This window comes from Pleurodeles waltl, chromosome 11, assembly GCF_031143425.1.
Source record: "Pleurodeles waltl isolate 20211129_DDA chromosome 11, aPleWal1.hap1.20221129, whole genome shotgun sequence".
Lineage (NCBI taxonomy): Eukaryota > Metazoa > Chordata > Amphibia > Caudata > Salamandridae > Pleurodeles > Pleurodeles waltl.
The window spans coordinates 662,271,996-662,284,878 of NC_090450.1; positions in this window are offsets into that span (position 1 = coordinate 662,271,996).

Here is a 12,883-nt window from a genome sequence, read left to right on the forward strand (position 1 = left end):
GTAATCAAAAAGGCACAATTAAGAAGTAAAAACATGAATAGGAGTGACACCTTAATAACTAATAAATCCAAGAACAAGGTAGATGAATCCAATAAGGTGCGTCTCATAACAGATTTTAATGATGCTTCTTTGATCATGGTGAAGCTTGTGGCCAAGCATTGGCATTTGTTAACACAGGATGAGTCAATCAGCAATTTGATACCAGCAAGAGTGCCCACCACATACCGGAGAGGGAAAACTTTAAAGAGCATGTTGAGTCCCAGTTTTACTACTGTGTCTCTCCTAACAAAAACTGGTTATCTGCACAAACCATGGGTTTCTTCAAATGTGGCAGTTGTGGAGTTTGTCGGTGGGCTTGTCATAAAATTAAAGAATTCTCTTTGGAAGGGAAAGTTTACAAAATTTGTACTATGATCAACTGTAACACCACTCATGTTGTTTACATAATACGATGCAAATTTACTCGCATTTATGTAGGAAGCACAATACGCCCCTTGAAGGCAAGGATTGGAGAACATATTCGTATGCTTAAGAATGGCGATGTAAGATATCCAATAGTTGCCCACATTTTATCATGTAATTCACAATCCATGTATAAGAATTTTGAATTTTTTGGACTAGAACATGTTCCCCGCAATCCGAGGGGGGGTAATCGAGAATTGATGCTACGTAAGAAAGAGGCAATGTGGATAATGAGGTTGAAGGCTGTAGAATCCGGCCTCAATTCTGACAGAGAGTTGGAGTTCTTTTTGGGTGACCACTGAAAACATAAATATGTTAATCACCAGTTATGTTGAACATGTTTGGATTGTTCCATGCTTTAATTTTTACACACAGATGTTGTCATTATTAATCAAAATAATACAATTGGACTAATCACCAGTCATGTTGAAAATGTTTGGATTGTTCCATGTTGTAATGCATATATAAGGATTGTGTTATTATTAACCAAAATTCTCACACTATCATTGCATTAATTGATAATTTATGGTAAACCCAAGCATATCATTCTCCTTGAATAATTAATATCTCATCTCCTTTTATTCTTTCACTTTCATGGATTGGTCTTCTTGATCTCTCAGTTTCGAGATGGATGTTGTGATCATGTTTGAGATAACGACCCATGTCAACATTTATTGCAGTTTAAGAAGTAGTAGATGGATTAACCTGGATTAGTCAATGTGCCTAATAAGAATTGGCGGTCTGCTAATTGTTCCATTTTTTAGATGGGGAACATATGTCATTGGTAATGGCAAGCACCAAATATTTGTCTCATTTGATTGTACTACATTTGTTTGCAGATATAAGTGTTTTTTCCTTTTCTGGTTTGCTATGGGTTTCAGTATGAACTGTATATTCACTATATTCCTTTGCGCATGAAATTATTCACGTATTACCGTCCTTAAAAGCACTAAATTGCAGTCCGTTGTTGGTTTGGCCTACGCGCGGTGATTTCGCGCTCCGGAAATACTTTGCATCATTGTTGATGCGAGACGCGCTGTGACGTACTCGCAACGTAGTGTTTTCCTGATTTGGGAAACACCGTATCAGGAGCGCTTGTTTTCGCGCTCCGGAAACACATTTAAACCACCATTGATGCGGGACGCGCTGGTGCGCACTCGCAACGTAGCGTTTCCGAAGCAAGGAAACGTCGTATATGGATCGTTTGGAATTTTAGGAGGTGAGGTTATTTAGGATATTGTTTGGGACTATGAGGGCTTTTATAATTCAGGGCACTGAGTAATGGAGACTACTGACTTGATTTCTTTATTTGTGTTGTAGCCTTGAATTGTACGGCCATCAATTAATGAGCCATTGAGAACCAAGGAACATAATGTAAGGTTGACACTCTTTACTTTTTGTTGTGCTTTCAAATTGGGAGTCTGGATACATATAGAGTTGTACCTGGTTTTCTTCTTTGTTTAAATAGGTATGCTGTTTAGGTGCGCTGCACATGTGTAAAAATAAGGACATTATTTATATATTGAAGCAACTTATAATCATTTGAAACTGTAAGTACATGAGGTAGGATTAGTTATATAACACAACAACAGTTGTTTGCAATTGTCCACTATTGTTGTTAGGCAATGGTTCAAATTTAGACACTAGCATAGAGTTTTCCTTATGGTGAATTAATAAGGGGTTTGCGGTGACAATTTTAGTTTTAAACCGCTTGTGTTTTTGTTGGTGATTTGGTGATTGGTAGCACATTGACCATCTCTATATGTTAACGTGATGGATTACTATTATAGTTGTATTTTTCTTTTGAAATTACTTTAATGGAAAATTATCTTTTAATTCGGTTAGTCATTTCTCCTCTCACACCACTGGGTGCCTGCTCTCTCTGGGTTACATAAAGGGTACCCTTATTCATCATATTTTAGTATCATGTAGTTTCAGCATTTTGGTTTCTAATATAAATCATTTCTTTACAATGTAGAGCCCTGAAGAAGTCGTTGGGGACTAAAGGACTCTCCCGTGATGAAACCCCTGTTGGTTTGAAGTGTTTGTTCATGAAGGATGCTGTTAATTTGAAGATGTGATCAAATAAATCCTGGATATGATTGGACTTTATAATAGACTGGCGTGATATTTAAGATTGCGTTCATTGGAATTTTACTCACTTGAGTTTTGACTCACTTGATTTTGATTTGGAAACTTTGAAAAGTAAAAAAGTTATAAAAGGGGGGGCCTCACACTGTGCTAATCCTTATTGGGTTCTTTTGAACCTTAAAGGGATGGGTGTTTTCCCTTGTTTGGCAACCCCTAATGCTATATTTGGCCAAATAGTCTCCTGAGCACCATTAGTCCCCTATTATCACACCCTATTTTCTTTGCATAACGATTTGAGGGGGGCAGCTTGGACACGGGCCTTAACTTGATTACACTCTTGCCCCATGGATAGAACAAAAGTAGCTGAAGAACTTTTTGAAAGCCTAGCCAAGGGGGGCACAGTTCAAAGCAAAACACGTAATAGTTCAAATTTACATAATGAAGGCCTACGGAGCAAATTTATTCGATTGGAAAGACTAAAAAAGAGTGAACTCTCTAAATGGTGGGATGGGGCGACATTAAAACAATATAAAAAATTGAACCGCATCCCCCGGGGCTTAAGATCTCAGATCTTTCCTACCTATGATGACTTGGACATGGATCTGCTAGTTATGTGGGATAATGAGCTGACTACCAGCTCAATGAAGCTTATGGATATTTTAATTATCAATTCAGAGAGGAAAGTGATTCAATTACAAAAAGATATTGGGATTTTAGAAAAGGAAATTGCTAACTTGAATCTCAAGGAAGCCACTGATAGAAACTACAAGTTTTTTGGAAGAAATAGTGCTTAAGCATCAGGAGGAAATCACACAAAGAAAGGCCCGCAAGTTGAAACGTGATGAGAAGGATTATTTGATGGGGAGAATCTTCACGTTTTCCAGCAAATATGATCATTTAGTACACACCAATCTGGCCCCCTGGAGGGCGAGCGTTTCCAATATCTCTGACTCGACATCTATCAGTACCTCGGTCACTAGTGATAGTGAAGGGGAAAGTGGTCCTAGCACATCTGCCCAAAATAGTGACGTTTTGGAGGGTAGTACTTTTTTACAGGAGCTAATGAGAATGAAACAGGGCAAATTTATCCAGAACAAAGGAACACCTCTTACAAAAAGACGAGGAGGGGCAACCGAGGATCAGGTGGTCAAAGCAAAGGATCAGGAGGGTGTCACAACAAGATCTCGGGACAAGAAAAATTAGATGGGGAGGAAGGTTCAACCATAAATGTGATCAACTTGTCAAAAATTTAACTAACATCAGGGGTGAATAGTCTTTTAGCTAAAGGACTAAATTTCTGCCCAAAGACTTTTGGGGATCCTTGGAGATCCAAAATTGACCTATTCAAGTTTATTCGTAAACTAAAAATAAAGAGGTATTTCCAGATGAATCGGATGGACAATATAGCTTCGGATGAAACAGTATCACCACTTAGTACTTTGTCAATAGAGGAAGTGCAGGATACAGCACTCATACTCTCCGTAGTAGAACGGGATGAAGATCCAGACATGCTCTCTAGGGTACTAAGTGACTTGGAAGTTGATTTCAGTGAAAGTATTTCCAGCGGCTTAAAGAAGAAGTCTTGTTGGACTCCAAAATCATGTGGCATGAATATTTTTGACAAATGTTTGGACCTGGTCTGTCAAGATTATGATAAATACATGGCTAAGAACAAGTACAGACATTTTTCTAAAAACCTGAACCCGGATGAACTAGTAGCATTGGGTAGATTAAAACAAGATAAAGATGTTATCATTAGACAAGCTGACAAGGGTGGGAATGTTGTTCTCATGAATAGAGTAGACTATGATAACGAAATCTTGTCACAATTAAATGACTTGGCATGTTATGTGAGTGTTACAGGTAACCCCATCCCCTACCTGGTGGACATGATAAATACAAAACTGTGTATATGGCAAAAAAAAGGGCTATTATGTATAGATGAATACTTATACTTAAAGGTGACCCATCCGAGATATCCATGTCTGTACACACTACCTAAGATTCATAAAGGTCTGCCTTTTCCACCTGGAAGACCGATTGTCTCAGGTATACAGGGTCCAACGGAAAGACTTTCGGAATTCGTTGATTGTTTTCTACAACCGATAGTTTGTAATCTCCCATCTTTTATTAAAGATACTACCCATATTCTGAGTATTTTGAATGATATCGAATGGGACAGCAACATGTTGTTAGTAACATTAGATGTAGTATCCCTGTACACTTGCATTAAACACGAGTTAGGAATGGAAGCTACTCGTTTTTTTCTAACTAAAAGATCAGCAAGCCTTTGGCAACATACTGCAATGGTGATGGAAATGATTGATTTGATTCTTGACAATAATTTCTTCTTATTTAACAATGGCTGGTATAAACAAAAAAGAGGTGTCGCAATGGGCTCCAAATTCTCTCCCTCCTATGTGAATTTGTTCATGGGTTGGTTCGAGCATAAATGGGTTTGGGGCTCTGAGTCTACTCATTGGCAAACTGATATTCTCTTTTTGGGGTAGATTTATAGACGATTGTTTCCTGATTTGGACTGGAGGAGAAACAAAGTTTTTGGAATTTTGCACCTTTTTAAATTCCAACACTATGAATGTGGAATTTACATATCAATACAGTGCAGAGAAGATTGTCTTTTTGGACATCGAGGTCTTTATTGCAGACAATAAGATCCAGAGTAGACTTTTTAGGAAAGCTACAGCGTGTAACTCAATCTTACATGCTGAGAGTGTACACCCACAACATCAGATTGCTTCCATTCCTTATGGTGAAATGGTGAGGGCACGACGAAATTGTAGCTTGGATAACAAATTTTTACTGCATGTGAATGACATGGGTAGAAGATTTAGAGTGCGTGGTTACTCTAATAAGGTAATCAAAAAGGCACAATTAAGAAGTAAAAACGTGAATAGGAGTGACACCTTAATAACTAATAAATCCAAGAACATGGTAGATGAATCCAATAAGGTGCGTCTCATAACAGATTTTAATGATGCTTCTTTGATCATGGTGAAGCTTGTGGCCAAGCATTGGCATTTGTTAACACAGGATGAGTCAAATAGCAATTTGATACCAGCAAGAGTGCCCACCACATACCGGAGAGGGAAAACTTTAAAGAGCATGTTGAGTCCCAGTTTTACTACTGTGTCTCCTAACAAAACCTGGTTATCTGCACAAACCATGGGTTTCTTCAGATAAATAAGGGGTTTGAGGTGACAATTTTAGTTTTAAACCGCTTGTGTTTTTGTAGGTGATTTGGTGATTGGTAGCACATTGACCATCTCTATATGTTAAGGTGATGGATTACTATTATAGTTGTATTTTTCTTTTGAAATTACTTTAATGAAAAATTATCTTTTAATTCGGTTAGTCACTTCTCCTCTCACACCACTGGGTGCCTGCTCTCTCTGGGTTACATAAAGGGTACCCTTATTCATCATATTTTAGTATCATGTAGTTTCAGCATTTTGGTTTCTAATATAAATCATTTCTTTACAATGTAGAGCCCTGAAGAAGTCGTTGGGGACTAAAGGACTCTCCCGTGACGAAACACGTGTTGGCTCGAAGTGTTTGTTCATGAAGGATGCTGTTAATTTGAAGATGTGATCAAATAAATCCTGGATATGATTGGACTTTATAATAGACTGGCGTGATATTTAAGATTGCGTTCATTTGAATTTTTCTCACTTGAGTTTTGACTTACTTGATTTTGATTTGGAAACTTTGAAAAGTAAAAAAGTTATAAAAGGGGGGGCCTCACATTGAGCTAAGAACCTACAAAGATCTAATTTTTTACCTCTGGTTATGTGTAACACACATGTTGCATTCATTTTCTTACAATTTCTAGAAATCCAGTCTCATCTGATCGTAAGCTTACATTATGTATGGAGTACCTCTCAATTTTTCAAGGGCAGCACCGTTTTGCTTGTGCTAAAGCAATATTTGTATCTATTGCAGGCATTTAAAATTTGAATTTAGAACTGATAATCCTAAAATTCAGCATGCAACCTGTTTATTTCAAATATTAGTGTTTCCATTCATCCTCACTTCTTATTTTTGACTACCAATTCAAAGATGAGTGTGTAGGAAGTTTTATCTTGAGAAATGCATTAACATTCTAAACTTTTTTTTCAAAGAGGCAACACAATGTGAGTCTTCTTTTTAAACATGGACCATCGATTTCATGACATGGCTTCTGATATCATCAACACTCCTAACATGTATACTGTTTGGTAATGTTACCCTTTAATTTCCAACTACTTCATGTCATTCATAAACAATAAACTCTATCTTTCAGCCCAACTGAATATATACATAACTTATAGGTCCACTGTTTTTTTCAGTCACAACAGGGCTTCTTCCATGTCGTAAGGGTCTTTCTGTGGCCAATTTATTTTTTACATTTTAGTCCATTTTAAGGATTTTGAAGTGTTATTAGTCTTGTTAAAAGGACTGACAATCTTGGTTGCCATCTGGAAACATGTTTCAATACATGGGATTCTGCAATCCCTGTATCAAACGTCTGTCTCTAACGTCTTTATAATCGCTGACTTCTGATGCACTTAGCCACACTACCATACTACATTTTGACAGTTTTCATCCAAGAAGCCAAAATTAAGGAATACCTTTTAGTCAGTTTCAACGTATCTGTAGAAATTGTACTGTCTTGCAAGACTATGATTACCATGCAGAAATTTTGCAACAGAAACTTCTGTTAAGGGGTGTAGGAGGCTGGCCTGGATTGTAGTGGGTACCAGAGGTACTTACACCTTGTGCCAGGTCCAGTTTTCCCTTATTAGTGTAGAAGAGGTGTTTCTAGCAGCTAAGGCTGATAGAAGGTAGCTATAGCAAAGCAGCTTAGGCTGAACTAGGAGACGTGTAAAGCTCCTACTAAACCACTAGTGTCATATGCACAATATCATAAAAAAACACAATACACAGATATACTAAAAATAAAGGTACTTTATTTTTATGACAATATGCCAAAAGTATCTCAGTGAGTACCCTCAGTATGAGGATGACAAATATACACAAGATATATGTACACAATACCAAAAATATGCAGTGATAGCAAAAGGAAGTAATGCAAGCAGTGTAAAGTTACAATAGATTGCAATAGGAGCACATAGGTATAGGGGCAACACAAACCATATACTCCAAAAATGGAATGCAAACCACCAATGGACCCCAAACCTATGTGAGCTTGTAGAGGGTCACTGGGACTGTAAAAAAACAGTGAGAGTTAGAAAAATAGCCCACCCCAAGACCCTGTAAGGTAGGTGTAAAGTGCACCTACAACCCCCAGAGAACACAGAAGTCGTGATAGGGGGATTCTGCAAGGAAAACCAACACCAGCAATGCAACAACAGTGGATTTCCGGACCTGAGTACCTGTAAGACAAGGGTACCTAGTCCAAGAGTCGCAACAGTGTCGAGAGTGGGCAGGAGCCCAGGAAATGCCAGCTAAGGGTGCAAACAAGCTGCCACCGGATGGAAGAAGCTTGGTGTTTTGCAAGAACGAAGAGGACTAGGAACTTCCCCTTTGGAGGATGGATGTCCCACGTCGTGAAGAAGCTTACAGAGGTGTTCCCACGCAGAAAGATCGCAAACAAGCGTTGCTAGCTGCAAGGGTCGCGGTTAGGGTTTTTGGATGCTGCTGTGGCCCAGGAGGGACCAGGATGTTGCCACGTGGATGAGGAAACAGAGGGGGCGCCCAGCAAGTCAGGGAGCCCTCACAGAAGCAGGCAGCACCCGCAGAAGTACCAGAACAGGCACTTAGAAGTGGAGTGAACTGGAGTCCACCCAAAGTCAGAAAAGGGAGTCCCATGACGCCGGAGGACAACTCAGAAGGTTTACACTGCAGGTTACAGTGTAGGGGACCCAGCAATGCAGTCTAGCGTGGGGAGGCAAGGACTTACCTCCACCAAACTTGGACTGAAGAGTCACTGGACTGTGGGAGTCACTTGGACAGAGTTGCTGAGTTCCAGGGACCACGCTCGTCGTGCTGAGAGGGGACCCAGAGGACCAGTGATGCAGTCTTTTGTTGCCTGTGGTTGCAGGGGGAAGATTCCGTCGACCCACGGGAGATTTCTTCAGAACTCCTGGTGCAAGAAGGAGGCAGGCTACCCCCAGAGCATGCACCACCAGGAAACAGACGAGAAAGCCAGCAGGATGAAGCGATACAAGGTTGCAGTAGTCGTCTTTGCTACTTTGTTGCGGTTTTGCAGGCGTCCTGAGCAGTCAGCGGTCGATCCTTTGGCAGAAGGTGAAGAGGGAGATGCAGAGGAACTCTGGTGAGCTCTTGCATTCGGTATCTGAAGAATTCCCCAAAGCAGAGACCCTAAATAGCCAGAAAAGGAGGTTTGGCTACCTAGGAAAGAGGATTGGCTACTAAGAGAGGTAAGACCCTATCAGAAGAAGTCTCTGACGTCACCTGCTGGCCCTGGCCCCTCAGAGCAGTCCAGTGTGCCAGCACACCTCTGAATCCAATATGGCAGAGTCTGGGGCACGCTGGAGGAGCTCTGGGCACCTCCCCTGGGAGGTGCAGGTCAGGGGAGTGGTCACTCCCCTTTCCTTTGTCCAGTTTCGTGCCAGAGCAGGGCTGGGGGATCCCTGAACCAGTGTAGACTGGCTTATGCAGAGATGGGCACCCGAATGGCATTGGGGTGACAATTCCATGATCTTAGATATATTACATGGCCATGTTCGGAGTTACCATTGTGACGCTGTTCATAGGTAGTGACCTATGTACAGTGCACGCGTGTAATGGTGTCCCCGCACTCACAAAGTCTGGGGAATTTGCCCAGAACGATGTGGGGGCACCTTGGCTAGTGCCAGGGTGCCCACACACTAAGTAACTTTGCACCCAACCTTCACCAGGTGCAGGTTAGACATTTAGGTGACTTATAAGTTACTTAAGTGCAGTGGTAAATGGCTGTGAAATAACGTGGACGTTGTTTCACTCAGGCTGCACTGGCAGGCCTGTGTAAGAATTGTCAGATCTCCCAAAGGGTGGCAAAAGAAATGCTGCAGCCCATAGGGATCTCCTGGAACCCCAATACCCTGGGTACCTTAGTACCATATACTAGGGAATTATAAGGGTGTGCCAGTATGCCAATGTGAAATGGTGAAATTGGTCACTAGCCTGTTAGTGACAATTTAGAAAGCAGGGAGAGCATAACCACTGAGGTTCTGGTTAGCAGAGCCTCAGTGAGACAGTTAGTCATCACACAGGGAACACATACAGGGCACATACTTATGAGCACTGGGGCCCTGCCTGGCAGGGTCCCAGTGACACATAGACTAAAACAACATATATACAGTGAAATATTAAGGTAACATGCCAGGCAAGATGGTACTTTCCTACAAGGGGAATACCTAAAAGATTAATAAGGGAATCCTACAAGAGAGCAAAATATTATAACAGGGAAAGTATGTTTGGAAAGCGCAATAAAGATATTAAGCAACAAATGGTGTGTGTCATACAGCATTCCAATTTGAATGAGAAAATCAGAAAAATAATTTGGAATAATTGGCATATACTCAATAGTGACCAAGACTTACGCCCCACCAAGAACAACCTCTCCTCACATTTAGGAAAAATCAGAACATCTGTAATAGACTGGTGAGATCAAGTTCACCTAGAAATGGTGGCTTCTGTCAAAAATCTATTATGGGACAACAACCGATTAAGGGTAACCATAAATGAGGAACATGTAGAGCTTGTCCCGGAGCGATTGTAGATGATGTATTACAATGGAAACAGAAAGAACTTAGACTCACAGATATGACTAATTGCAGAACAGCGAACTGTGTATATTTGATCTGTTGTCCCTGTTCCTTGGGATATGTCGGAGAAACAGGACGAGAAGTGAGAGTGAGAATTTTGGAACATATGTCCAATATACACAATAATAGGGAGGGAGCTCCTTTGGTTCAACATTGGCAAAATATGGGACATAAAATAGAGGATGTGACATGGACAATCTTGGAAAAGATTAGGAAGCCTGGAGGAATGGAAGACAGTAAAGTTAGGGAAAAACAAGAGGTATATTGGATTTTTACTCTAAACGCATGTAAAAAGGGTCTCAATGAATATATCCCATGGGAAAATACAATTGGTTGAGTTAAGAAAACATCCAGAAGGTACTTGATCCTAAAAACATCTAACTAACATGGAAAAGGGTCTCAATAAATATATCCCATGGGAAAATACGATTGGTTAAGTTAAGATAGCATCTAGAAGATATTTGACCCTAAAGTCATCTCTAGCATGAAGAAGCTACTTGTATGGTTTATGCCTCCAACCTAGGACAATGGCTATTCATGTCCTATTTCTACCCTTATAGAGCTTCAGCTGTAGCACCTGACCTTATAGGTTAGGGACCCTGTTGGTCCGCTTGATAACTTCTCCTACTGATAATCGGTTCCCCAATTCCATCTACATTCTGGGCCTATTTGTACCACATGACCCTATTGGTAATACATCGGGACTAGGGTATAGGCTCCTTTCCAAGATGGCGTCTGTTTGTGCTTCGTTTCTGAGGTCTGCATCAATCTTATAATGAGATTGTTTTGTGAAACGGACATAATATCTCTATATTCCATAATTTGTTAAGGAATTTAAATATATTTCATCCCCTAGCCCAGTATTTTTGAATTGTATTGGAATAGTGCTTGTGAAACCATTGGCATGTAGCTGAGCAAGTTATTATGCTATAGAATGGGTTACTCCATTGTAAGATGGAGACCAGTTTGAACGTGCCATAGCAGTACAACCTTTCTCTGGGTCACGTTATTCGTAACCCCTAGACATCGCCGCACCTCGTGATCGGAAGCTTAAAACAAGTAAATTTCAACCGGCAAGCACGCTAGGAATACATCCGACGATAATATGAAATGCATCTCAGGTAAGTAGTATGGATGTGGCAGTCTACATCAGGGAAAGTGTATAGCTAATGGAATAGCAACAGTCAATTTATTACCGTTAAAAGTAATTTAAAGTACTCTTATTCTCTGTCCCTTGCTAGTGTAGCGGACACACTTACCATCATGTCGGCTAAGAACTGCAAAGTAATGGAGTTATCCTCCTAAAGAAGTTATACTCTCAAAACAGCTATTACATCTGGAGGTAAATTGAATATAATGGGAAAGTAGATATTTAGACAGTGACTATAATCCTCCTTTTACCCATCCTTGTAGTCATCCTATGTTTCTGTCTTATAGATAATCGCAATCTGTGGCGCATTCTACACAACGTGTGGAACTTGGTTCTACCGTATTTCAGAAGTGTGTCTCTCCTTTTGAAGGAATCCATTTCTACATATTTGAAGGTAAAGATATTATCAATGTGACATAATGGGATAAGAAGGACATAGGCACCATAGTCTCACTTCAGGTGGAATGGTACTGTGGAATCTTTCCGGGTGTCGCGTGGGTTTGACATGTGCCTTTAGACATCATTGGTGACTATTAAGGCTCAATTACTTTTTGCTCCTAAGAACATTTTATGATGTTCTTTCTTCCTCTATCTTGGTGCATGGGTCACCTGTGGATCTTTGTCTATTCTCACACTTGTATGTGTCACCCTATTCGTTTTATTTTCTTCTCTGGTGTTGGGCTGTTATACATCTAGTATTTTGGGATATGTGGACTCCCTCATTTCAAGGCCGTTTTTTATGGGTTTTTTTTGTATTAGATATCTTCTATCGATGCAGTGATATATCAGGAAATTGGCGCATTACTCTGTACATTGGTCCCCTCTACTGCTTTTGTACCCACATATGATTTTGTGGTCTGGAACCGCCCTGATGAAGGTGGCCTCCTAATGAGAGAAATACTGAAATGCGCGTAGGCTTTGGGTTCCTACAGTTTCCTGTATCTATTTATACCAACATTGTGACCTCAGGTGTTGGGTGGCACAGCTTTTTGTGTGTGTATATATATATATATATATCAATTTGAATTGTAGAAAAACAGCACTCACAACAATTGCTGGATAATGACGATATTTATTTACAAAGCCATTCTACAAGGCTTATCAAGCCTGGACGCGTTTCGACCATAACGTCTTTGTCAACAGCCAAAGTCATTATAATGATCTCCCCTCCCCTCAACCTTTATAACCTAGTGCATCAACATAAAAGAAATACTATGAAAATTTCATGAAACCAATTTGCACTTCTAAACACACATAACTAAGAATGTTACTTCACCACATGGTTAATCACTAATATGCCTACAGTGATAAATTATCATTGTGTACAAACTCATGGGCCACTTAACGATCCTTATCAACATTAATATCATCAAGCAATTATTCATCCATT